General features: G+C 33.3%; 1 protein-coding gene across 3 annotated transcripts in view; it reads right to left on the bottom strand.

Moving 5' to 3' along the window:
• The window catches only part of CNTN1 (contactin 1), a 349178-nt gene that overhangs the window by 253356 nt on the left and 70487 nt on the right, over nucleotides 1–25335 (bottom strand). For 2 of the 3 annotated variants that reach the window (XM_025477273.3, XM_025477276.3), the window contains exon 2: nucleotides 10533–10580. The exons of the other annotated variant lie outside the window; for it this stretch is intronic. The gene's annotated coding sequence lies outside the window, so the exon portion shown is untranslated. The remainder of the gene's footprint in view (nucleotides 1–10532; nucleotides 10581–25335) is intronic. 3 annotated transcript variants of the gene reach the window in all.

Below are 25335 nucleotides of genomic sequence, written 5' to 3' on the forward strand. Positions count from 1 at the left end.
GATGGAGACGTTGGGCTTCCTGCTAATACAGGCATACTCATTCAGACTTATGTAAAAAATATAAAAGAGATCTGACTGCATTTGAGTTGTTTTTATTTTTTTATGATGAGATAAAGGCTCAGAGAAGATTTATACTTTGTCTGAGGAGTCATAGCTAGTATCGCAAAGCTAGGATGCAAACCAATCCTGTTTGACACTATTCTATGCTATACAAGAGATGTCACAAGAAATTATATATTTTCCAGATAAAACTATATATCTAGGAAGACCCAGTAAATTACTATTCACTAATAATTAGTAAAACATTTTCTTAAACTCCAGATAAATATCATTGTGCAACTCTGAAAGAAAGCTTATGTTTTCATTATGAAAAGTTACAGTCATTTTATTTTATTCTTCACTGACTCTCAGGCACTAAATCCCCTGTGCCATCTTGGATTTCCTTTTATTGAAGAAGGAATTCTTGTTCTGATGAAATGGAATAAAAAGTCATAAGATTTTCTTACATTAGTCATGCTTGAAAAATAAAGCAATAGCTTTTAATATGTATTCTATAATTCATTCTAATATAATTGATGAGGAACTCAAGTTATTAAACATCCAAAATAATTCAATTGTGTAACAGATATAACAAGGAGAGTCTGCCAAGACTTACTATAATAAATAGGCTTTAATGACACTGAAAAATACACTAGGGCTGTACTGTTTTTCCCAGTGTTAGAAAGTGCCAAGCAGAATAGTGAGCACAGATTTGGTGCTAAACAAATTACTTTTGATTGATGATAGTTGCCAAGTCCTATATAAACTGTAGCATTTAGGAGCATCTACAGAATTGTTGAAAAATCATATAAGATAGAAGTTACAGAGATTTAAAGGTTTTTAAGTGACAAGCCAATGAGAGAAGTCGTCTTACAAATAAGATTAAAGGTATGACTATACTTACAATTTCTAATTGATGAAAGATTTATATAAGTAGAAACTATGACAGAAGGATAGATGTCCTAATGCCTAGAATACAATCTGGGGTATACTGTGCATCACAGTGGACTGATAATGATTATCTGCTGAATAAATAAATAGGTTATACATTTATTTATGCTCGTATTTTTAGTTATTAGAAATGTTACATTGTATTTAAAAGTTGAGTGAAGAAATACATATACGGCCTTCACAGTAACACATATTGGAAGGTAGAAGTGAGTAGAATGAGGCAGAAGCTGTTCACAGAGAAAGGGATCTTTTGGATAGATCCCATATCCCAAAAACTTCTGGCTTCCATGTTAGCTATTTAAAAGTCAACCATTAACCTAATTGCCCTTCCTTTAGCAGAGCAGAGTCTCTTGTTTTTCTAGCTGCTGCCAGTCCTGTGGGATTCTGCAGTTTCATTTTTAAGTATTTAGATGTAATTTTCTTAAATTTATCCTGTTTCATTTTCCTTGTTCTCCAGGAAATGATGATAAGGTATTTCTCAACAATTCTAGAAAATTCTCTGCAATTACTTCTTCAAATATCTCCTTCTCATTTCTTTTTTATCTATTTAGAACATCAATTAGATATATTATATCCTCATTCTGTTCATCATCCAGTCTATGGTCCATATTCTCTGGTAATTTCTACGTTTTTTCTCCCTATGATGTTTCTCTCTTTGATGTTACTATTTGGATCACAAATTCTCTCTCTAGCTGAGTCAATTCTACTAAACTATTCTTTAAGTTTGTAGTTTTGATTATAATATTTTTCATTTCTGTTAGATTATTTTCCAAAGCTATTTCTCATTTTTACACTCTCTAGTTCCTTGCTTATATTTTCAAACTTTTTTTTTCCTTAAATATATTTATGGTATTGAAATAATGCCCACCCCCGTCCTCCCTCTCTAACCTCCAACAGGATGCCCATGAACTAATCCTCCAGACCTGCAAGTATGTTACTTATCATGGCAAATGGGACTTTGCAGATGTGATCAAGGTAAGCTCACTTGAGATGGTAAGATTATCTTGGATTGTTTGGATGGGCCCAGTTTAAACACGTGAGCTCTTAAAAGCAAAAGAGAAAACCAGAAGAATGAGTCAGAGAGATGAAATGGGAAAAGGACTCACCCACTGTTGTTGGCTTTAGAAAGGTAAAGATGAAAAAAAAAAAAAAAAAGAAAGGTAAAGATGGGGCCATGAGCCAAGAAATGCAGCAGGCTCTAAAAGCTGAGAACAAACTTCAGTTTATAGTCAGCAAGAAAATGGGGACCCCAATCCTTACAACCATAAGAAATTGAACTCCGTAATTTTAGTAAGCAGGTAACTGATACTCCCATAGAGCCTCCAAAGAGGAATATAGTCTACCACTCTTAGTTTTAGTCCAATGAGAACTAGACTGGACTTCTTATCTATGGAATTGTAAAATAATAAATTTGTGTTGTTTTAGGGGCACCTGGATGGCTCAGTCAGTTAAGCATCTGTCTTTGGCTCAGGTCATGATCCTGGGGTCCTGGGATCAAGCCCTGCATCAGGGTCCATATTCAGTGGGGAGTGTACTTCTCCCTCACCCTCTCCCCCTGCTTGTGTTCTCTCTCTGTCAAATACATAAATAAAATCTTTAAAAAAATAATAAATCTGTGTTGTTTTAAACCATTAAGTTTGAAGTTATTTATTAGCATCAGTAGAAAATTAATATAGATTTCAGTATCAGAAGTGAGATGTTGCTGTAATAAATATCTAAAAATGTGGAATTGATTTTGATATCAGGCAGTAGGCATAGGCTAGAAGAATTCTGAGAAACATGAAAAATATTCATGATTTCTTTGAATAGCTGTTAGCAGAAAGACAGACATTAAAGACTGCCCAACAGGGCTCAGAAGGAAATGAGAACATGTTATTGGAAACCAGAGGAGAAAGGATTTTTTTTTATAGTGACAGAAAACTTAGCTGGACTGTGTCATGCAATTATGTGGAATGCAGAGCTGTAAGCAATGAATTCGAATATTTAGCTGAGAAATTTCCAAGCAAAATGTTGAAGGTACAGACTGATGTTTTCTTTCATCTTAGAGTAAAATGTGAGAGAGGAGAGATAAATTGATGGAGGAGATGTTACACAAAAAGGAAACAGGACTTGATGATTTTGTAAATTCTTAGCCTACCTGTATGTATCACAAACATGCTAAAATTAAGAGATTATTCTGAATTTAATATTTATTTAAAATTAAGAGATTATTTTTCTGAGATTCTTCAGAAAGATCAAAAGATCAGAGTATTCAATAGCAAAAAACACTCTTTGAAGAGATTAAGGAGGTGATCATAGATCCTTCAGCCATCTCTGCAGACGCCAAAAATAGTGAAGAAATTTTCTTAGAAAGATCTGTTGGTGAACCTCTCATTTGATGGAGTGAATTATGTGACATCCATGGAAGACCCACAGATTTCTTGAGAATTTTCTACAACCAGAGATCCTGTCAACTTTAACTGAAAGGAGTCAGAGAGATATGATATAAGAAGGTCTCAACATATATGATCGCTGGCTTTGAAAAGGGGGGGAACCCAATGCCAAGGCATGAGGAGGCAACTGGAAGCTAGAAGAAATGCTCAACTTAGACCCAGCAACAAAACAAGGAGCTCAGTCCTACAACCACTAGGAATTAAAATCTGCAAACAAGTTAAATTAATAGGAAACTGAATCAATTTTCCTCTGGAGCCTCCAGAATGAAATCCATCCTGCCTATACTTTGGTTATATCTGGTGACACTTGTGCCAGTACTCAATTACTGACCTATAGAAATGCAGGGTGATAAATCTTGTTGTTTTATGACACTAAGTGTGCGGTGATCTGCATGGAAACAGTAGAAAATTAATACAATATTAAACATACTTCTTCCCCTGCCCCAAATCTGAACATTCCAGCTTAACAGAACTTTGTAAAATTATATTTTCTATCATGATTTTTTCAGCCTTCTTTTAAGTCCATTTTATTCTATAAGCTTTGTAATTTTCGAATTAACTAATTTCTCTAAAAATTTATCTTGAAAACATTGAATTTAGATTCATACAAATTATTTCTGTTATTTATTAGATTCAGCAAATGATTTCTTTTGCTTCCTCCCATGAACTATGAATCTAGAACCACTCTAAATTATCAGATAAAGTGTGTTGGATCATATGAGTGAAATCTACCACCAAACCTCAGTGAATGCTGGCCAGAAGTTCTGAATTCAAAGGGGAAATGTGTGTTACTTCACTCAGTGTCAAAGTCAAATAGGCATTTTTTTTAAAGATTTTATTTATTTATTCATGAGAGACAGACAGACAGAGACAGAGAGGAGAGGCAGAGACACAGGCAGAGGGAGAAGCAGGCTCCTGATGTGGGACTCGATCCCGGGTCTCCAGGATCAGGCCCGGAACCAAAGACAGACACTCCACTGCTGAGCCACCCAGGCATCCCAATGGTCATGTTTTTTGGTGCACCTTCTTAGTAGTAGGTTTATTTTTTGTACAGCCTTAATCTTAGAGTGTTTCCTTAAGGATCCTGGTTTTCTGGGAGATTCTTCTATTAGACTCCAACTTGGGCTAGCCCTAGGCTTTACCTTCTGTCCCCAGCTTTGGCCTTGCTTACTTCTCAGAGTTGCTGTTTTTGATTTGTTTTTGTTCTCTTTAGAGTCTTTATTTTCCTACCACCTCAGAGAAGCATTTTTTATTTATTTTTATTTTTTTATTTTTTATTTTTATTTATTTTTTTTTTTTATGATAGTCACACAGAGAGAAAGAGAGGCAGAGACACAGGCAGAGGGAGAAGCAGGCTCCACGCACTGGGAGCCCGACGTGGGATTCGATACCTGGTCTCCAGGATCGCGCCCTGGGCCAAAGGCAGGCGCCAAACCGCTGCGCCACCCAGGGATCCCGCATTTTTTAAAAAGTACATTTTTAAAGTTATATTTTTAGAGTTTTTCATTTAACTACTGCCAGAAAAGGAACTCTTTTTATAGTTTTTAAAACCTATCCAAATTTATTTTTATAAATTAAAATAATACATTTCATTGCCTATATAGGAAAAGTTTTATTACCTTAAGCAAAACTATTAACGAAGTGATAGCTTTTCTAATAAACTTCTTTTTTTTTTAAAGATTTCATTTATTTATTCATGAGAGGCACATAGAGAGAGGCAGAGACACAGGCAGAGGAGAAGCAGACTCCCCACAGAGAACCCCATGCGGGACTGGATCCCAGGACCCCAGGATCATGCTCTGAGCCCAAGGCAGACACTCAACCACTGAGCCACCCAGGCATCCCTCTAATGAACTTCTTAATGTGCCTGAATGTCTTTGTGCTCCGTGACAATGCATTTAACAAGTAACATTCTTTTTTTTTTTTTCTAAATATTTTATTTATTTATTTGAGAGAGGGAGAGAAAAAGCGAGAAAGAGATCATGAACAGGGAGAAGGGGCAGAGGGAGGACAAGAAGGAGAAGCAGATTTCCCACTGAGCAGAGAAGCCTGGAAGGCAAGGGCAGTGGGATCCCAGGACCCTGGGATCATGACCTGAGCTGAAGGCAGACATTTAATTGACTGAGCCAGCCAGGCACCCAACAAGTAACATTCTTAATGATATTCATGTCAAGAAAAGCAAATAGCAAATCAGAAGCAATACATTTCACATTTTAAATTCCTATTTGCTAAAAATAGATTATAGCATATGAAAACTCTTCTCTAAACTTGAAGAAAAAAAATCACATCTTGTGAGAATCAAATTCTAAAATCCAAAGCCTACTATTAGTCTTTGTACTAACTTTACATTTTTCAAAAACACAATTAAGCTGAAATCTAAATTTAGAAAGTATATCTTCTTTTAGGTTTATGAAGATCCACATTCCTTGTTGATAATTTATGAGCAGTCCTGATCCACTGAACCAGAAGTAATCTCATACCTTGTGCTTCTATAGCAAGGAATTATACTATGCAAAAATAACTTGTTTACACATTTTTAAGACTAAACTGTGAGCATCTTGAAAATAGAAAGTATATCTATTATAAAATACTGTGGTAGGCCAGAATTTAGAACTGAATTTGGGTACTGAATAATTATCTGACAAATTTAATCTATGAGGAAAATATTTGCTAAAATATAAGAAGTTTATAATTCTGTAGTAAATTTCATTTCAAATTGTCCTTTTTTTCTAATTCTAGAAAAAAACTGTTATACCTTATAAAAATATTATAGTATTTTAAGCTAGCCTTAGTGGGACATCACTCCAAATGAATTAACTTGTATTTTAGGTACAGCTTCCTTCCTTTTTTCTTTCTTTCTTTCTTTCTATCTTTCTTTCTTTCTTTCTTTCTTTCTTTCTTTCTTTCTTTCTCTGTTTAACATATAATTCACATGTTGTATTACACAATGAATGAGGTTTTTAATCTGAAATAAAAGTGATTTTAAATTGTATTTTACCTGAAGCATTATTAACAAGATAATACCCAATAAAAGAAAATCAATATTGTCAGCATTTAAAATAAATCTTTTCCAGAGTTCAATTTTAAGCAATTTGCATTTACTTTCTTCTAAAAAAAAAAAAAATCAGGATTCTATTGTCAAAGATGTAAGTCCCAAACAAACAAAACTTTCGAGAGTTTAGAGTCAGGCATAGAAGGCCGGACTATTGTACAGGTTACATCATCTCACATACATTTTTCAGACTTATATAACTATATTTTATTTTTAAAATGTTCAACTGAAAATGATGTTTAAAATATCAGCCTCTAAAAGGCATCTAAATTTGTAAGGGAGAAGTAAAACTTTCACTATTTGCAGAAAACATGATAATATATTTACAAAACCCTAAAGACTCCACAAAAAAACTAATAGAACTGATGATAAATGAGTTCAGTAAGTCACAAGATACAAAATCAATGTACAGAAATCTGTTGCATCTCTATACACTAATAATGAAGCAGCAGAAAGAGAAATTAAGATTAATTAACAATCCTATCTGCAATTACACCAAAAAGAATAAAATACCAAGAAATAAATTTAACCAAAGAGGTGAAAGACCTGGATCCTAAAAATTATAAAACACCGATTAAAGAAATTGAAAATGACACAAAGAAATAGAAAGACATTCCATGCTTATGGATTGGAAGAGCAAATATTGTTAAAATGTTTATGTAACTTAAAGCAACCTACAGATTTGATGCAATCTTTATCAAAAATACAAAAGCATTTTTTACAGAACTAGAGCAAATAATACTAAAATGTGTATAAAACCACAAAGGACCCTGAATAGTCAAAGAAATCCTGAAAAAACGAAGACAAACACAAACACTGGAGGTATCACAATTCCAGACTTTAAGTTATATTACAAAGCTGTAGTAAGCAAAGCAATATGATACTAACACAAAGAGATATAGATCAATAAACAGAAAAGAAAACTCAGAAATAAACCCATAATTATATGGTCAATTAATATTTGTTAGAAGAAGAAAAAATATAAAATGGGACAAATTGCCTTCAACAAATGGTGCTGGGAAAACTGGGCAGCTATTTGTAAAAGAATAAAATTGGACCACTTTCTCACACCATAAACAAAAATAAGTTCAAAGTGGGTTGAAGACCTAAATATAGGACCTGAACCTGTAACAATCCTAGAAAACAGCACAGGCTGTAATTTCCCTGACATCAGTCATAGCAACTTCTTTCTACATGTCTCCTGAGACAAGGGAAATTAAAGCAAAAATAACCTATTGGAACCACATCAAAATTAACAGTTTCTGCACAATGAAGGAAATAGCCAACAAAACTAAAAGGCAACTTATGGAATGGGAGAAGATATTTGCAAATGACATATCTGACAAAGTGTCAGTATCCAAAATACATAAAGAACTTACCAACTCAACACCAAAAAACCATAAGTAAAACATATAAAACTGGGCAGAAGACACAAACAGACATTTCTCCAAAGAAGACATACAGATGGCCAACAGACATGAAAAGATGCTGAACAGTATTCATCAGGGAAATACAAATCAAAATTATAATGAGATATCACCAATCAAAGCACATGTCAGAATGACTAAAATAAAAAACACAAGAAATAGCAAGTGTTCCAAAGAATGTTCGAAAGAGAAAAAAGGAGCTCTCATTCACTGTCAGTAGAAATACAAATTGGAGCAATCTCTGTGTAAAACAGTTTGGAGGTTCCCGAAAAAGTTAAAAATAGAACGACCCTATGGTCCAGTATAGCACTACTGGGCATTTATCCCTAAAATACAAAAACACAAATTCAAAGGGATGCATGCACCCTTATGTTTATTGCAGCATTATTTATAATACCCAAATTATGGAGCAGCCCAAGTGTCCATCAATAGATGAATGGATAAAGACATCATATACATATATGATATTATATATTTATATATTTAATATGTACAAATATATACTTAATTTAATATATTTTATATTAATATATTACATATTAATATATAATGGAATATTATTCAGCCATAAAAAAGAACAAAATCTTGACATTTGCAATGACAGGGATGGAACTACAGAGTATAATGCTAAGCAATTAAGTCAGAGAAAGACAAGTACATTATTTCACTCACTTGCAGAATTTAAGAAACAAATCAAGCAACAGAAAAAAAGAGAAAGAGAAAAAAACAAAGAAAAAGACTCTTAACTATAAAGAACAAGCTAAGGGTTACTGGGGTTTGGGGTGGGGAATGGGTGAAATAGGTGATGGAGATTAAGAGTACATTTACTGTGGTTAGTACTGAGTACTGTTTAGAATTTTTAAATTACTATATTGTACACCTGAAACTACACATGATGCTGTATATTGATTGACTATTGGAATTAAAATTAAAAACCTAAAAAAATTAAAAATAAAATTAAAAATAAAATAATATCAGCCCCATGTGCTTCTATTTTGATACTAATCCTTCCATACTTATCACCCACTCTAAAGTTTTCTAAAAATACATTTAATGAAATTATAACTGAATCTTCATTTCTTTTCTTCATGTAACTTTCTATTTCCTATAATAGATATGAATGCGGGGCCCCGTTGATCTTTCAGGTACAGAAAAGCAAAACCAAACTTTTTCAGTTTGCTATCAATTTTCCCCTTTCATCAGTTTTGCTTTTTTTTTTTTTTTTTTTTTGGCTATAAGAATAAACTTGAAACCAATTCTGCTCTTCCTTCCCCTTTATTCCTTTTGCCTACTGTATCATGAAGACCTGTCATATTTGTTTGCTTTCATGTCTTCTGGTAATAGCATGCCTCTCTATTTCCACTGCCTCTATCAGGATTAGGCTGTCATTTCATGCCTTGAAAGGACTACATAATTTTCAATGATCCCTCCTAATTCTATCACTTTATTCTTAATTGTTTTTACCTGGTTACTCTGAACATATTGTCGATTATTGTACTCAGCTACAACAGCAAAAATCCAGTTTAGTACTTTTCAGCTAGAGGACAATAGAGATGAAATGGGAACAATCACTTAGTATTAGCCATCAAAATAGGTCCATAACGTCCATCTACTCCAGCTGTACAATATTTATTACATTTTCCTCAAATGCCCTTCATTCTAACTTGTCACTCAAGCACAGTGTGTATCTAGATCATCTTTCACAATTTTGTTAAGTGGTCTTCATACTGCAAAAAAATTCACTTCTCATTGTCCTGTCAATCCAAACTTCAGAAAATGCTGCCTAACTCTTATACTCTCTTGGCAGTTTATATAGCGGTAGAAAACCAAAACTTGATATGGGATAGACCTCAGCTGATAAACATACCACTCACCATCACATACTTTAGACATGCCTCAAGTTTCTCATCATAAAATGAGTTAATAAGAATAATAATACCTTGGCCTCAGGAACTTACGAGGAATGTATGAAATAAAGCATTTCATAAAGTGTTTAGTAGAGTGCCTACATTATAATGCTAAATAAATAGTATTATTATTATTATTAATTCTATGACACGTCCCCATTAGCCCACATTTGATAGTTCATTCTAACATCTATTGACTCAGCAACATTGACCACTACACTATTTGGTATTAATTGTTCTCTAATTGTTTTGTATATTTGGACAGTGATTTACTCATATGGGTTTTAGCAGAAAGGTGAGTTAGAGGACATTTATTAAGTAGTCATCAAGTAATTTATCACATGTTTTGATATATTTTTAAAATTTTTAATTTAAATTCTAATTAGTTAACATATAGTATAATATTGGTTTCAGGAGTAGAACTTAGTGATTCATCACTTACAAAAACACCCAGGGCTCATCACAAGTACCCTTTTTAACACCCATTTCCCATTTAGCCCATCTCCCACTCACTTCCCCTCCAGCAAGCCTCAGTTTTCTGTCTATGGTTAAGAGTCTCTTATGGTTTGCCTCCTTCTCTCTCTCTCTTTTTTTTGAAATATTTTTTAATTAAGAAATATTACAAAAAGTTAAAGTGGAACCAATATCATTATATTATTTTTATCCTTTAAAACATACACATACACACAGACATACACACACATAATCCAAGTAAACAGCTTACCTTAGGATTTTTCTGAATTCAGCTTCAGAAATGACCCAAATTGGATATCTACAAATCAATAATTATGAAACTGTAGTCAATTAGCTTGAAGATAAAGATGTTTTTTACTTTAACTATGATTTTTAACATTTTCAGCGAAAAAATCAGCTGCATTTTAATCCTCTACAAATTTGTGTTTGTTGTTTTGACCATTACTGTAAAGTTTTAGCATATTTGTAAAATACATTCATAGAATTAATTGGTAAACACTTTAAAGGGATTTGACTTTTTATATTGTTTCAAAAACCTACTGATGATTTATAGACCAAATATCCTCTTATTCATCATTACTGAATGAATTAAAATTAACATTTTAAATAAAACAGGGTAAGAACTGCTGAACTGGTACCATTTTATGATACTAAAATCTGGATTGGAATTTATTTTAGAGAAACCTGTATATCCACCATACTTATGTCGTGTCTGTGTATATGTACATGTATATCTGCTATGTATGTATACAAACTAGTAGACAGTATGCTAATACTCATACACACACAAATTTAAGAGGAAAAAAACAGTTAGATGTAAACATTTCATAAAGGAAACCAAGTATTTGAGTAAACTCAAATGGATTAAATTCAACCTAGCTCAGGCTTTGGATAAACTGATACTTTGGTGATGTTAACAAAAATAATAGTAACAAAAATTGTATGCTAAGTTTTATAGTTTATAAAATACTTTTCACTTTTAAATAAAATCTTTAAATATATATAAATATATATATATATATATATATATATATATATATATATATATATAATGAAGCTAGTCCTTTAGACCTTTCATCAAACATCTTTCTCCCAGAATGACAGCAGATGTTAATCAGATAATGACTCAAATCAATACATAACTATATACCACATTAAATGTCATGAAGAAGGCTTATAGTACTTTGAGTGCAAGGGGGATCCTGAATTAGTCTGAGGGGATAAAGGAAAGAACTAAAATTTGAACTGAGAGTTATCAGGTAAAGACGGGCAGAAAGAGGAGAGAGTTTCCATTTAGAAGGACTAGCAGGGACAAGGTACTGATGCAGGAAGGAATGCGGCACTGATGAGAAGCAAGAAGAAGGCCATTAAGGATAAAACACAGAAAAGGAGCAGTAAGTAAGTGTGCACAAAGCTAGTGAGGTTAGGCAGAGCCATAGCAGGCTAGAGGAAGGTTAGTTTTTATATTATACCTACAGGAGTTTACTACAAGATTTAGGCAGAGGAGTAAGGTAGTTAGAGCTCCTTGAAGAGGGTAGCTCTAGTGAAGGAAAAGATAGTGAAGGAAGAGTGAATATAAGAATCCGGTGAGGAGTTATTGCACTAATTCAGGAAAGAAGGATAGTGGCTTTGACTAGAATATTTGCAAATGAAACTGAAACTGATAAAATTGTTTTAATAAGTTTTGGAAGATAGATTATTATCAGTCTCTCTCACCTCATTGTAAGCTACATGAGGGCAGACACTGCATGTTTTACTGACCATTATATCCTCTGCCACACAGTAGATACTCCAAAAAAATTTTTTTAATGAATGCATAGTAGGAAAAGAAAAAGAAATCAAGAAGAATAAGGAAATCCATGAAGGGGTACTACTTAGTACAATACGAATTACTAAACAGGATCAGGTCTGCAAGTGAAATAATGTGTTTAGACTTAGACAAATTGTACTTAGATTGCTTATTAGATATACAAGTAGAGACACTTGTATATCTAATAAGTTCAAGTAGAACTTGAACTTATTTTCCTAAGGAAAATCAGGAAATTATAGTTATCTAAAGTTCAGATTAGAGATCTCGACTAGAGATATAAATTTGGAAGTCATAAAATACTGATAACATTGAAGCCATGGGAGTGGATGCAGTATCTATAGGGAGAAAAATAGATTAATAATGATAACTGAATTTTTGCAGACTATGTATCAGTCACTGTTCTAAGCATTTTACATGTTATAATCCAGTTAATTCTCACAATAACTCTATAAAGAGAACTCTGCTTATTATCCCACCCTAAAGATAAAAACACCGCACAGAAAGTTATATAATTTGCCCAAATTCACACAACTAATAAATGGCAGAACTAAGGTATGGTAGATGGAATTCTAAGATGGCCTCCAACTGTCCAACCCTTGGTGTTCACACCTTGTACAATTTCCTCTCCTATGTGGGGAAGAACCTATAAATAGAATGGGATATAACTCCCATGATTTAGTTACAAATCAGTTGACTTTGAATTAAACAAAACCAAAAGGGAGATCTTTGTGGGCCTGGCCTAATCAGTTGATCCTTTTGAAGGAAACTGAGCCCTCTTTGACATCAGAGATTAAAAGTGTGAAAAGGCCTATGCAGAGGCCCTCATGGCACAGCACTGGGAGCAGCTTCTAAGACATGAGAATAACTCTTGGCCAACAGCCATCAAGAAAATGGGGAATTCAGTCCTATAATCATAACAAATTGAATTCTGCCAAAATCAGTGAGTTTAGAAGAGGACCTCAAGCCTCAGATGAGACTTCAGTCCTACCTAACAGCTTGATTTTAGCCTGTTGAGACCCCAAGCAAAGGACCCAGATGAAATCCAGCCAGACTTCTAACCTATAGAACTGTAAAATACTAAATGAATATTGTCTTAAGCCTAAGTTTATGGTAATTTGATATACAGCAATAGCAAACTAATACACATGAGGAAACCTGAGTAGTTGGTCTATATAGCCTGGGCTGCTAAAGTCTGGGCTACATTTCAGAAGGCAGAAGAAATGGGAAAATGAAAACAGAGGCTAATAACGAACAACAGAAACCTGAGGAATGCCGACAGGTAAGAAATGGGCAGCAGAAAATGAACCAGCAAAGAAGACTGAAGACAGAAAAAGAAACCAGGAAAGTCCAAGAGAGTATGGCATTAGGGAGGCCAAGAAGAAGGATCTGTGGAAGGGTGGAGATGGACTAAGAGTGTGCAGGGTTACAGAGTGCAAATCATGAGGACTGGAGAACATTCATTGGATTCAATAAGATGGAGGAAGGTAATATTGACTTTCCTCTAGTCAATTAAAAAAGCAGAGTTAGCATTCTAGAACCCCCCCCCTTTTTTTAATTAAGGGAAGAAAACATGTGATGGGATGGTGAGAAAAAATGTTTTCCAGACATATTTTTATTATTCAGTATTTTCATGCAGAAGCATTATAAATGTCTTCCTCAAGAATTAGACACATTTTATTAATTACAGCAGACTTGAGAAGTAAATCAATTAAGATGTTTTGTCATAAAATTGAACATCAAGGATTAATAATTTCTAAAGTGACAAAGCAAAATTGCACCCAATTTTTAGCATGCTAAAAAAATATTTAATCTCATGAGATGACTAATGAAAAATAGTAGAAAAAAGAGAACAGAAAAGAGAGCAGTAGACTTCCAAAACTCATTTAGTTTGATCATTTATGCTGCCACTCCAAGGGAAAGTTATTCTTTTCTCCTAAGAAAATATGAAATCAGATGCAGAAACAAAAATGTAAATAGGCATTAAACAAATCAATAAAGATCCATTTGACTGTAATAGAGTACAATTGAGAAGACAAAGTGTACACACAGAGATAATTAAATTTATGACTTTTTATGCTGCTATATTTACCCGTTGATGTTAGCTCTAGGTTTTTGTGTGCCAGTACTTAATTCTGATGATAAATTTTATGGGAGGCAGGAATAACAATGACAATTCTTCCCTTATTCCATAAAAGATAACAAAATAATAAGATTCAAACTTCCCTGTTATTCCTACACATGGAGGGATATACTTGTTTCCAGTGGAACCCTCAGGAAAGGAAAGGAGAGTTTATCCAGGGATCTCTGACACATAGTCAATAGACAAACAGGGCCATATTCAATGGCTCAGTCTGAACTGAGATTTAAATTTTCTAATTTGAATGATCAAGATAAATGTACAATGGGATGGAGACCCAAGTGCAGGAGTGTAGTTTTAGTGTGTCTTCTGGTGGCTTATGTGAAAATTTCCCCCCTTTGTCTCATCAGAGGCTTTTGTCGCAGATATAGTTGTGAGTTCACCTGTTCCTAATGCTTGCTCATGCACAGATGGCTTAAGAGGCCTGATATAGTCATTGGTTATATCCCAAGATTACCATTCATTTTGTTGCTCATTTACATTCTAAGGATCTTGAATTTGTTTCACATCCAACTTATTTTCATGTATTTGGCTCCTACTTTTAGTTGTTTATGAATGAGACAGCTCTTACTAACAGAGGTAACCTTACTAGTGAGCATATGATTGCTTTCTAGTATAAGACAAAGCTTGATTCATTAATCAGTCATACCATCTTCATAAAGAAAAATGACTTTTATCATCCTGGCATAAAATTCTTTAAGAAAGAAAATTTTATTTCTATGTGGAATTTAAGAGACAAAACAAATAAGCAAAGGGGGGGCGGAGAAAGAAGTTGACTAATTGGTCACACTAATGTGTAGACTCTTTTCTACATTTTATTTAAATTAGAATCAGTTATTTTATTATCCCTTTTCCCAACTGGGATGTGTACGCAACAAGTCTTTCCAGTAGTTTCATCTTACACAAACTGTGAAGCAGGTGGCTCGTCATGATCATCTTGTCCAACTCTAACTTCTTCTAATTTTCCCCAAACTATGTTTTTCAAATTAGGCTGTACTTACTGCATATAAACACTCCAAACTGGCTTCCAATTACTTCAAATTCTAGTATACTTGAATATACTGTTTGTTTTGGTGAGCAGAGTTCCTGTTATAATAAGAGTGCAAAACATCTTTTTCCATCCATATCACTGTACTAATAAACTATAGTTCCTAGAATAGGTACCTTTTAAGCAGGACTGAGTCTACAACAGAAGATAAATATAGTTTACTCTTTGGTTTGAAGCCTTTTCAGAAGAAAGATATATGATCCAGAAGATTTTAAGAATACAGACAAAATTCTAACTTCAAACTCCTTATATTTACAATGATTTTAGGGAGATTCATATTTCCAGTTAAAATGAGTCCTCATAACAATGACAGAGAGCAGAAACCAGAATACAATTGCTTTAAACTATGCTTGTGTATAAAAATAAATCTTGTTGTACTTTAATTGTAGCTCTAATTTGGTATCAGTGGAAATACTTATTATTTTTATTTATTTATTTTTTTTGTGTTACTCAAATCTATTTTTTATTAGCCATTGTGATTTTATAGACAAAAGTTATTAAGAGGTCATTTATTTATTTATTTTAATTTATTTTTTATTGGTGTTCAATTTACCAACATACAAATACTTTTTAAAATCAATTTTTTTTAAAAGGGGATTTCACTTCTGCTCTCATTTCACGTAACTTTGAGAGTTTACTATATTGGATCCCAAAGTATTTCTTAATCTCTTTACAGTTAATGGCAGAAAAACTTAACTTTCATGACTTGTCTAAAACACATTATAAAAATGTCTTAAGTGATGGCAAACTGTTGGAGAATGTACTTATAATTAAAGTCCAATGTATATTTATTGGTATTTAGGACATTGGAATCCTTGACAAAAAATAATAAATTTCTTAAATGTATAATGTTGTGCTTTATAAATAATTATACGTTTAGGTGTATCTATATATCTGAACAACACCAGAAAACTAGCTTTTAAATTATCAGTCTCCTTGTTGGAATTGTTTTAAGTGGCAGGTGAAAAAAAGGTGAGGTGGGTGAAATTTTTATTCATTTTAAAGAATGAGAAGTAATACACAGAATGAAGTAAGTAATTTAAAACAAACAGATGGGAACTTGAGCACTAAATAGATTTTCTGAAGGATAAGTTGCTTTAATGAACAAAGTAAGTACTAATAGAATTCCCCAAGTTCCAATCCAAATTTGTTTTCAACAACAAACTAAGTTACTCAATATATCATCAAATAGATGGTTCTTCTAACTATTAAATGGGATTTTCCTCATAATCACTTTTTAATGTCAAAAGCAGGGAAAAAAAATCAGTTCAAAAGCTTATTTCTTATAGGAAGCATTTTCTAGATAATGCCAGTAATATATGGTAAAAGGAACAAGATGTTCTGCCTTAGGATTTTTTCATTTGTCTTCTTTTGTTTTTAATAAAACCTAAGGAACTCTATGTGTTTAAAGCAGCATACTGCAACTAGCTTTCCACTGTTCATTAATAAAAGATGTTTTGGAAGAAAAAATAAGGCTCACCATATTCCAGATCAATACAATCGTTGTTTTTTTCTATGTGTAGATTGAGCAAAATGGAAGTTCAAGTGAGTTAATATTTCAAAAGTTTGAAAAGACAGAGGTCAGCAAACATTATATATAAAGGGCCAGATGGTAAATACCTTATGATTGGTGGACCAACAGGTCTCTGTGACAACTCCACAATTCTACCATTGGTTGGTAGATTGGGAAAATAGTCCAGACAATACATAAATGAATGTGTATGGCTGTGTCCCAATAAAACTTGATTTACAAAACTGTACATGGACTGGATATGGTCCAGTTTGCTGACCCTGAAATAGGAGAATAATAAAATATGATCATAACACAAAAATGATGAAGCCAAGACATTTTCTTGTAGTGTGCTAAAAGCCTTCTCATTGTTTTGTCCAAAGAGCTGGCAGCAACATTCAGTCATAAACATTAAGTTCTAGGCTATACCTTTAGTCATTAGACAAATAGGACAACTGTTCCTCTAGTTCTTTTGAAATGTCCTCAAATGAAATATTCTCAAAGACAAAAATTTTTAATGACTTATAGCAAGCTGTTAAATCCAACAACTCTTTAGTGGAAAGAATTTCACAATTGGGCATCTTATAATGAAATGTGCCTTTGAAGGAGTAGACTGAGAATATCTATAGGTAAATTTGAAGTTTCTAATTATGTACATATAATTACATATTTATTATTATATATTAAATTAAATTATATATATATATATACACTTTTTCTTTACCTACTCTTGCTAAAAACTCTTAGAAAGAGATAGTGTTACTAGTCACCTTTTATAGGTCATGAATATGAAATTTAAAGATATTAGGTATATTACCTAGGTTATATAGCTACTAAACTACAAGGCGAGGATATGAACAATGTAGTCCTATACTTAGAGCTACTATGTCTGGCTGTGCAATTTATGCACCCCCTAGAACATATCATAGATGGTATAGGTTTGTATGTTTATTGTAAAATTTTCCACAGGTGACAGTAAATTTTGTCTTCCAAAGTCAGTATTATGACTATTTATTTTAATAAAAGGATATATATTTTAGAAGCAACCTTTTTGTAATTCACAATAATGTGTCATATATGACAGCTCCAATCCTGAGTTGACTCTAAAGACCTTGTTCTTTTACATTATACTGAATGAACTCAGTGCCTAGATGGCCATCTGGAATGTTACAGAGTTAAGGACTTGAGGGAATTCTGTGTTCCTATTCTATATATGTAGCATTAGCCATTTCCTTGCTTTTAAGTCCTGGGAATAGTTTTTTTTCCCCCATAAAAACAGATAAAGAGAATGAAAAAGGAGATAGGAATTAAAGATACCCTGAACATTATAGCATGACTGACTAGATATATAAATATATTATTACGATTGGGAGGTAGAGTCTGGGGGAAGAAGGAAGATGACTTATTTTTAAGGTTCAAAGGATGCATATGGTGGAAAAACCAAAGACAAGTTGAGAATATGTACCTAAAGCTAAGAGAGTGGTCAAATCTAGAGTTAAGGATTTGGGTGTCATTTTCATAGAGTGTTTAAGAGCTAAAGCCAAAAAAAAAAAAAAAAAAAAAAAAAGAGCTAAAGCCAAGAGAATGAGAGAACATAGGTGGGAACAATCTGGGACTGGGAGAAGTGAGCCAAAAAATAAAGAGAAAGAAAAAGTATGATCGAAGAAGAGACATGAGAAGTTAAAAATAGGATCATGAAGCCAAAAACAAAAGGTGTTATAATGAAGAGCTTCATAAGAATGTCTCCTACTTCAGAGTTTCAGGAATATGAGAACTATCCACAAATCACTTCAGCTGGCAATTCAAGAGTAAGAGTGAATTCTGCAAAGTCAGTCTCTATACATTAGTAAAGGGAATGGCTAGAATAGGGTGGGGGATAAAGATGTAGAAATAGAGTGTATAGACTATTTTTATTTTATCTAAAATTTAGGAAAAAAGCAGAAAAGGAGGAAGACAAAGATTTGCTTTCTTTCTTTTTTTTTTTTTTTTTTAAAGAATGGAAGCTCATTGGAAATTTTTGAAGTTGGGAAATATAAAAGTGGGGGATAAATAAGTGACACCACTGTATGTAATAAAAGACCCAAGAATCCCAAGTCATAAATCACTGGTGTCTGGAAGTAAAATCCTGTCCTGGTTCTATCTTTTTTTTTTTTTAAGCAGCTTTATAGTGGTATAATTTATAGGCCACAATATTTACCCTTAAGAGTAGATTCAATGACTTTTAGTATATTTACAAAGGCTTTAATCTTATATGACCAATAATTGACATAATCATAAGAATGCTTAGTCTTACCAGTCTTAGAATGTTGCAAGAACATAGAATCTCATCATAAGAATAGAAATATAAAACAAAATAATAAAGAAATATCAGTGTGATGGGCTGCAATAACATTACAGCTCATTAAGTAGAATGAGGCAAATACACTAGAGTTTCTTTTGTAGCCTTTACAATAGATAATTAATAAGCCACATACTATGAATCAAGTAAGCTTTTGTTTTGTAACATTAAGAATCTATCTAGATCTATAATTGACTCATAAAGTAACTATGTAGAGTACATTTTTGCCTCATATTGATCTCTAAGGTTTCCTTAAATTTGCTCACTTACTTGCTTTTGGACATACCTCCCAAGGCAATTTCATACCATTTAAATAGCCATTATGTTAGTTCTTTGTGTTTAACCTCAACCTTGGGTTGTGAAAATTTGCTGGTGCCTACAAATACAAACATCATGTGACCATCTCTTTCTGTAGTCCTTTGTGAAATTCATGAATTTAGATATTTGCATACTTGGTTTCTGAATGATTTCTAGACATATAGCATATTCATGCTTTACCTAAATAGAGAGAAAAGGCTCTTTAAGTAAAATGTAAACAGTACAAAAATGAAGATTAACCATGGTTTATCCATAAAATATGTACATATGTAATAACCCCTCATCAGGATATCAGATTACAGAGATGTAAGTAAAAATATATACTTATTTTATATTCAAAATATAACCAGAAAAGAACTATAGAGCTAAATCTAAACCAACCAAACTTCTAAGTAATGATACTTCATATCTAAAAATTTCCCCAAGTTAAGATCTACAGAAGGAAATCAACCTAAAGAAACATATATTATATTATTAAAACCATTTAATTGAACCCTTCATTTATATGTTATCAATTTTTCAAATATAATATGTAAAGTTGTTAAATCTCTCCTCCATATTGTAGACAAAGCGAAAAATACTTTCTTATTAAACATTAGAAGTATGTAAGTCTTATTTTGCTCTAATCTCTCATAAATTTTAGTAAACATTGATTAAAAAGCTAAAGAAAGGTAAAAAAATAGCTTAAAAGTAGAATATAAATTTAATTTAAATGTTTCTACCAATAAAAAAATGAAATAATAATTAAATTATATGTTAAGATGGAGTTAAATGTGTGATTTCTATAAGTATTCATGAAATTAGACTGGGTGGGAAGAGGTGAAGTACTTTTTCAAAGCATTGACTTTATCATATTTAGCTTGTTTCTTAAAATTTTCACAGGAGTTGACAATTACCATTAGTTTTTTCCTCTATGAAAGATTATTACCATCTCAAATGCATTTTCTGTAATCATTATTCAACTATATGTTGTCTTATGAGATTGCAAATTTTCTCAGAGATATTAAAACTACTGACAGATCCATTTCTTCCCTTAATCATCCAAAATTGAATTCTGGTCTTTGAAATTCTCCTGACACAATAACCATTCCTGCCTTCTTGGAGTGCCATTCTAACCATACAAAGCCTATACTACTTGAGAATCTTTCAAGCAACTCTCTCAAATGTGAGGCTGGTTCTGTCAATAACCCTTACTTTTAGACTAGTTTTGAAAGGAATTATCCCATGTCCAAGTTGTTTTCTACTCATCTCTTTTCACTGATCAACTCAGCCCAACTATATCAGTCAAGTGATTTATCTTACAATCCTTTTGGTTTGCAATTATGTGTTTTTGCTCATGAGATTCTTGCTACCTTCTGTAAAGTAGTATCAACAACCAATTTCCAAATACATTCATATAGAATAAGGAAGTAAAAAAAGAGGAAAGAATAGGAAGGTCACAGTTTTAAAATCAAGCAAGGAAAAAACACAAAATTTCGCAAATCTGAATTGATAACGTTGAATATAGGTCAATACTCTTGAGACAGGTGAAGAGAATGCACAATAAAATTTCATCAGTAACTACAGAATAATAATTTATGTTAAGAATAATAAAAATCTTTTAACAGAAGATTATTTAACTTGTTCTTTTTTTTTTTTTAAGATTTTATTTATTTGTGAGAGATAGAGACAGACAGAGAAAGAGAGAGAGAGAGAGAGGCAGAGACACAGGCAGAGGGAAAAGCAGGCCCCCTGTAGGGAGCCAGAGGTGGCACTCAATCCTGGGTCTCCAGGATCACGCCCTGAGCCAAAGGTGGTGCTAAACCACTGAGTCACCCAGGCTGCCCTGTTTAGCTCATTCTAGTGCCAAACCCTTTTGGGTATTGCAAATATAGTGATAACCAAGAATAATATGTCAAACACATATTTCTTCTCATTGAGCTTAAATTTTAAGGAAGGGAGATGTGTCCTGATACAAATAAATCCTGTTGATGAGGGAACTAAAGGCTAGCTGAGGACAAAGCACAAGCTGACATCCCACAAATAACCCATCCCCAAAGTGGGGTATTATGTGATATTTCTCAGGAAGTTCCCAACTATATTAATGTTAATGCCTTGCTAGAGGGAAAAACAACATTTAACTTGACAATGGCAAGGCCTTCAGTATCTTGTACGTCATCTTTAGCATATGAAAGTTCTTTTGAAACCTCCCTTTTAGAAGCACCTAGGTGGCTCAGTCAGTTAAGCATCTGAGCTGAAGTCATGATCTCTGGGTCCTTGCTGGCTCTGAACTCAGCAAAGAGTCTGCTTGTCCCTCTCCCTCTGCAACTCCGGGCCCTTAAGCTCATTCTCTCTCTCTCTCTCTCTCTCTCTCTCTCTCTCAAATAAATACATTAAAAAAAACGCTTAAAAAAAACCCCAAACCTCCCTTTTCCTTACTTCTTCCAACTCCCAAGTATATCATTAACCACCCATCACAAGCCTGGGGAAGCAGTTCTTCCTGCCCATAGGTTCTGTCCCTGTGCTTTAATAAAACCACTATTTTGTACCAAAGATATCTCAAGAATTCTTTCTTGGTTTTCAGTTCCAGACCTCATCCTACCAAAAGTCACTTATATTCCAAAACTACATCACTATGAAGATTGTGTTTGATCAGGACCATATCTGGAATCCTGTGTCCAATACTAAACACATGCTTCTGACAATTACCTATAAAATATAAATCATGTAACCTAATGTTTGCTGATATATTGTTTTGAAATCGTTCTCTTTGTTGCACAATTTGTTTCCTAAGAAGAGATCTGTACCACACTTACCACAAAGTACTTAGAATAGCAACATGAACAGAGCAGAGGTCAAAACAAACTTTGTATTTTTTCAAGTACAGAGTTCTGAGCACTCTCATAAAGCAAACATCTTTTATTTTATTTTCATTTCAGTTTTGGTTTTTAAAGTTTCTCTAGCTTCCCACTATGCACAATAGCACATTTTTTTTTAAGTGATAGAGCTGTTAACTTTATTGTGGACATTACTTCATAAATACGTATGTGTATCAAATTATTACATAAGACATCTTAAATTTACACAATGTTATATGTCAATTGTATCTCAATAAAGACAAGACTAATAATTTCAAGATGATAACAGCATAGCATAAATGTAAGCATGGGCTTTTCTGAACAAAGGATTTTGTGTGATAGCACTAATGTCACAACTGTGAAATTGGCCCTGGTACTACCACCAAAAACAAATCTAAAATTTGACCACTTGTCACCATCTCCACTGTTAACAACCTGGCCTGTGCTACTAGACTTTCAAGTAAAATCCCTGCACAACAGGGCAAATTTAACTTTATGTAAGTCAAAAAATGTTTAATAAAATTATTTTCTAAGGTTTAACAGATATTCTAATTTTTGAGCATTTGATACAATGGAAAAATATCTGAATCACCACTGTTCCAAGGGATGAATATAAAAGTAAAAATTAAATGCACTTAACCATTAATTTTTTTCAAATAATGCCAAGTTAAGTCATTGTCAAAAGGAAATAGGATACAGGTTTACATAGTGTTTTATCAGCAGGTTGTTTCATGTAAGTCTGGAATTCACTTTTCTTAAATTCATGTATTAGTTTTCATGGAATTAAATATTTAAAGGTATTACTTTATATAAATATTTATATCAGAATCAAGAAATGTCATAGCTACATTGTATTAATCTTTAAAAGAGATGATATAGCCACAGGGTAATGACTTATGCACATTTGCCTACAGAAGATCAGTTACAGAAAGCTTGTACTAATGCATACATATAGACACATAGACATAGACTCAGATAAAAGTATAGATACAGGATCTGGTTTGTTGTTAAATATTTTGAATATCACTCAGATTATATATACACATATATTTTCTTAAGGAAGAGGAATCACTTAAGATATAAAAATATATATTTTGGCACTATAAGGTTTTGCATAAACTACATAATTAAATTTGAGTAAACTGTGTAATTCAAAATTCCATGAGAGGAATACTTTTTAGAACCTTCTATCTAAGGTGGAAGAAAGACAAAATATTCTGGCCTGTTTTGACTAAGAAGAACATTAGGAAAGTGAGAAAACAATGAAAGAATGGAAGGACTCCTGGGGCAGGAAAAAGGAGTTCTATCTGATTTTAGAACAATGATGTAGAACAATGGCTTACCATGCTTCTTCTCTTTCCTGCCCACAACTCTGAAGAACAGAGCAATCCAAAAATACACAGATAATGTTTGGGACTCTGGCCCCCATCTACATTTAAGTCACTCTATGTAACAGGAGTCACTTTAGATGAAGTCTGGGTAATATAATGATATAAATTTCTAGCTTCTGAAAGGAGCAGCTTGAACCTTTGCTATTTCAATCTTACATCACTCGCCTTCAACCTGCCTCACTGCCCCCAACATACTAGCAGACTCCGAGATCTCACATCCCATCTACTCCTTAACACTGAAGATGGCTCCCTCTCTCCTCCCTGCCCTGAAAGTTTTCTTATCAAGGTCCATCACCTAATGACAAGTAATTAAAAAAATATTTGTTTTTAGTTCTAATCTTCCTTAACCTTTATGTAGCTTTATTACCTCTTATCCCCCTTTCTGTTTGGAAAAGCTTTCTTCATTCAACCCATACCATACTCTCCTTATTCTGTCCCTACTCCTTCTAAGCTCCTTTGCCCATCCTTTAAGGAAGACATTCCTCAGAAATCTATCTTGGGTTTTATTTTCTTCTTCTGTATATTTCCTATGAGCAATTTTACTCACTTCCATGGTTTTAATGATTAACTCTAGACTGATAAACCCGAATCTCAACAATGGTGGTTGAAGTCTCTTTTCTGAGTTCCAAACATAAACATTATGGTCTTTAGAGATATAAAATTTAACATATTAAAAACTGAATTTATTGCTATGTCATTGCCCCTCCCAAATTAACTCTCATTTTAGATTTTCTGTTTTAGTTGTTGGCACTAAGTTTCATCCTTTTGCTCAAGCAAGAACCCTTGAGCACCATCGGCCCCTCCCTCATACTCAACCTCATACATCCAATAACCAAGTTATGTTCACATTTCAGTTCAAACATCTCTCAAGTCTATACACTTGCCTTTAATCTTCATTTAAGCAATCATATCTATTTCTTTCACAGCTCAAATCTGTTTCTGCACTAACCTGGGTACTTACAATTGTTACCAGATCAAATTTAGTATCCTAATTGCAGCCTCATGTGACCTTTCTAAAAGGTTATGCCAGTCGTTTCACTCTCCTGTTCAAAATCCTTTAACTGGTTCCCCATTGTTTCTTTCATTCATTTACTGACTCCTAATCTATTTACAGGATGTATATTCTAGGCACTTTGCAGAGTGCCAGGGCTACAATGACCAGAAAATATTACCCAGCAAGATAATTGTTTCCTTGTAACAAAGAATTGGTTCTACTACTAACTCCAGACTCTAGATTTATGGCATCAGAACTTTTCATTAATCACTATTCTTCATTTGTTTTAGTGATAATTGATGCAGTTTTGGATTATAGGTGACATCCAGAGCTGACAACCAAAAAAGAATTCTTGAGATGTCTTTGGTGCAAAATGATGGCTTTATTAAAGCACGGGGACAGAACCTATGGGCAGGAAGAGCGGCTGCCCCGGGCCTATGAGGGGTGGCCAATTATATACCTGGGAGTTGGAAGAGGTTTGAGGATAGTGTACTCTGTAAGGAATTTTGGAAGCATGGTTTTCAGGACCTTGAGGGGGCTAGCTTTTATTGGGAAAAGGTCACTTATTACCGTTTAATTAAACCTGAATCACGAGACCCTTTGGATGTATATCAATAGGCCATGTGCTTGGAGGATGATTGCCAACACTTATCTTGGGGGTTTAGAGATA

The sequence above is a fragment of the Canis lupus genome, chromosome 27 (assembly GCF_003254725.2).
Source record: "Canis lupus dingo isolate Sandy chromosome 27, ASM325472v2, whole genome shotgun sequence".
NCBI classification, from domain to species: Eukaryota; Metazoa; Chordata; class Mammalia; order Carnivora; family Canidae; genus Canis; species Canis lupus.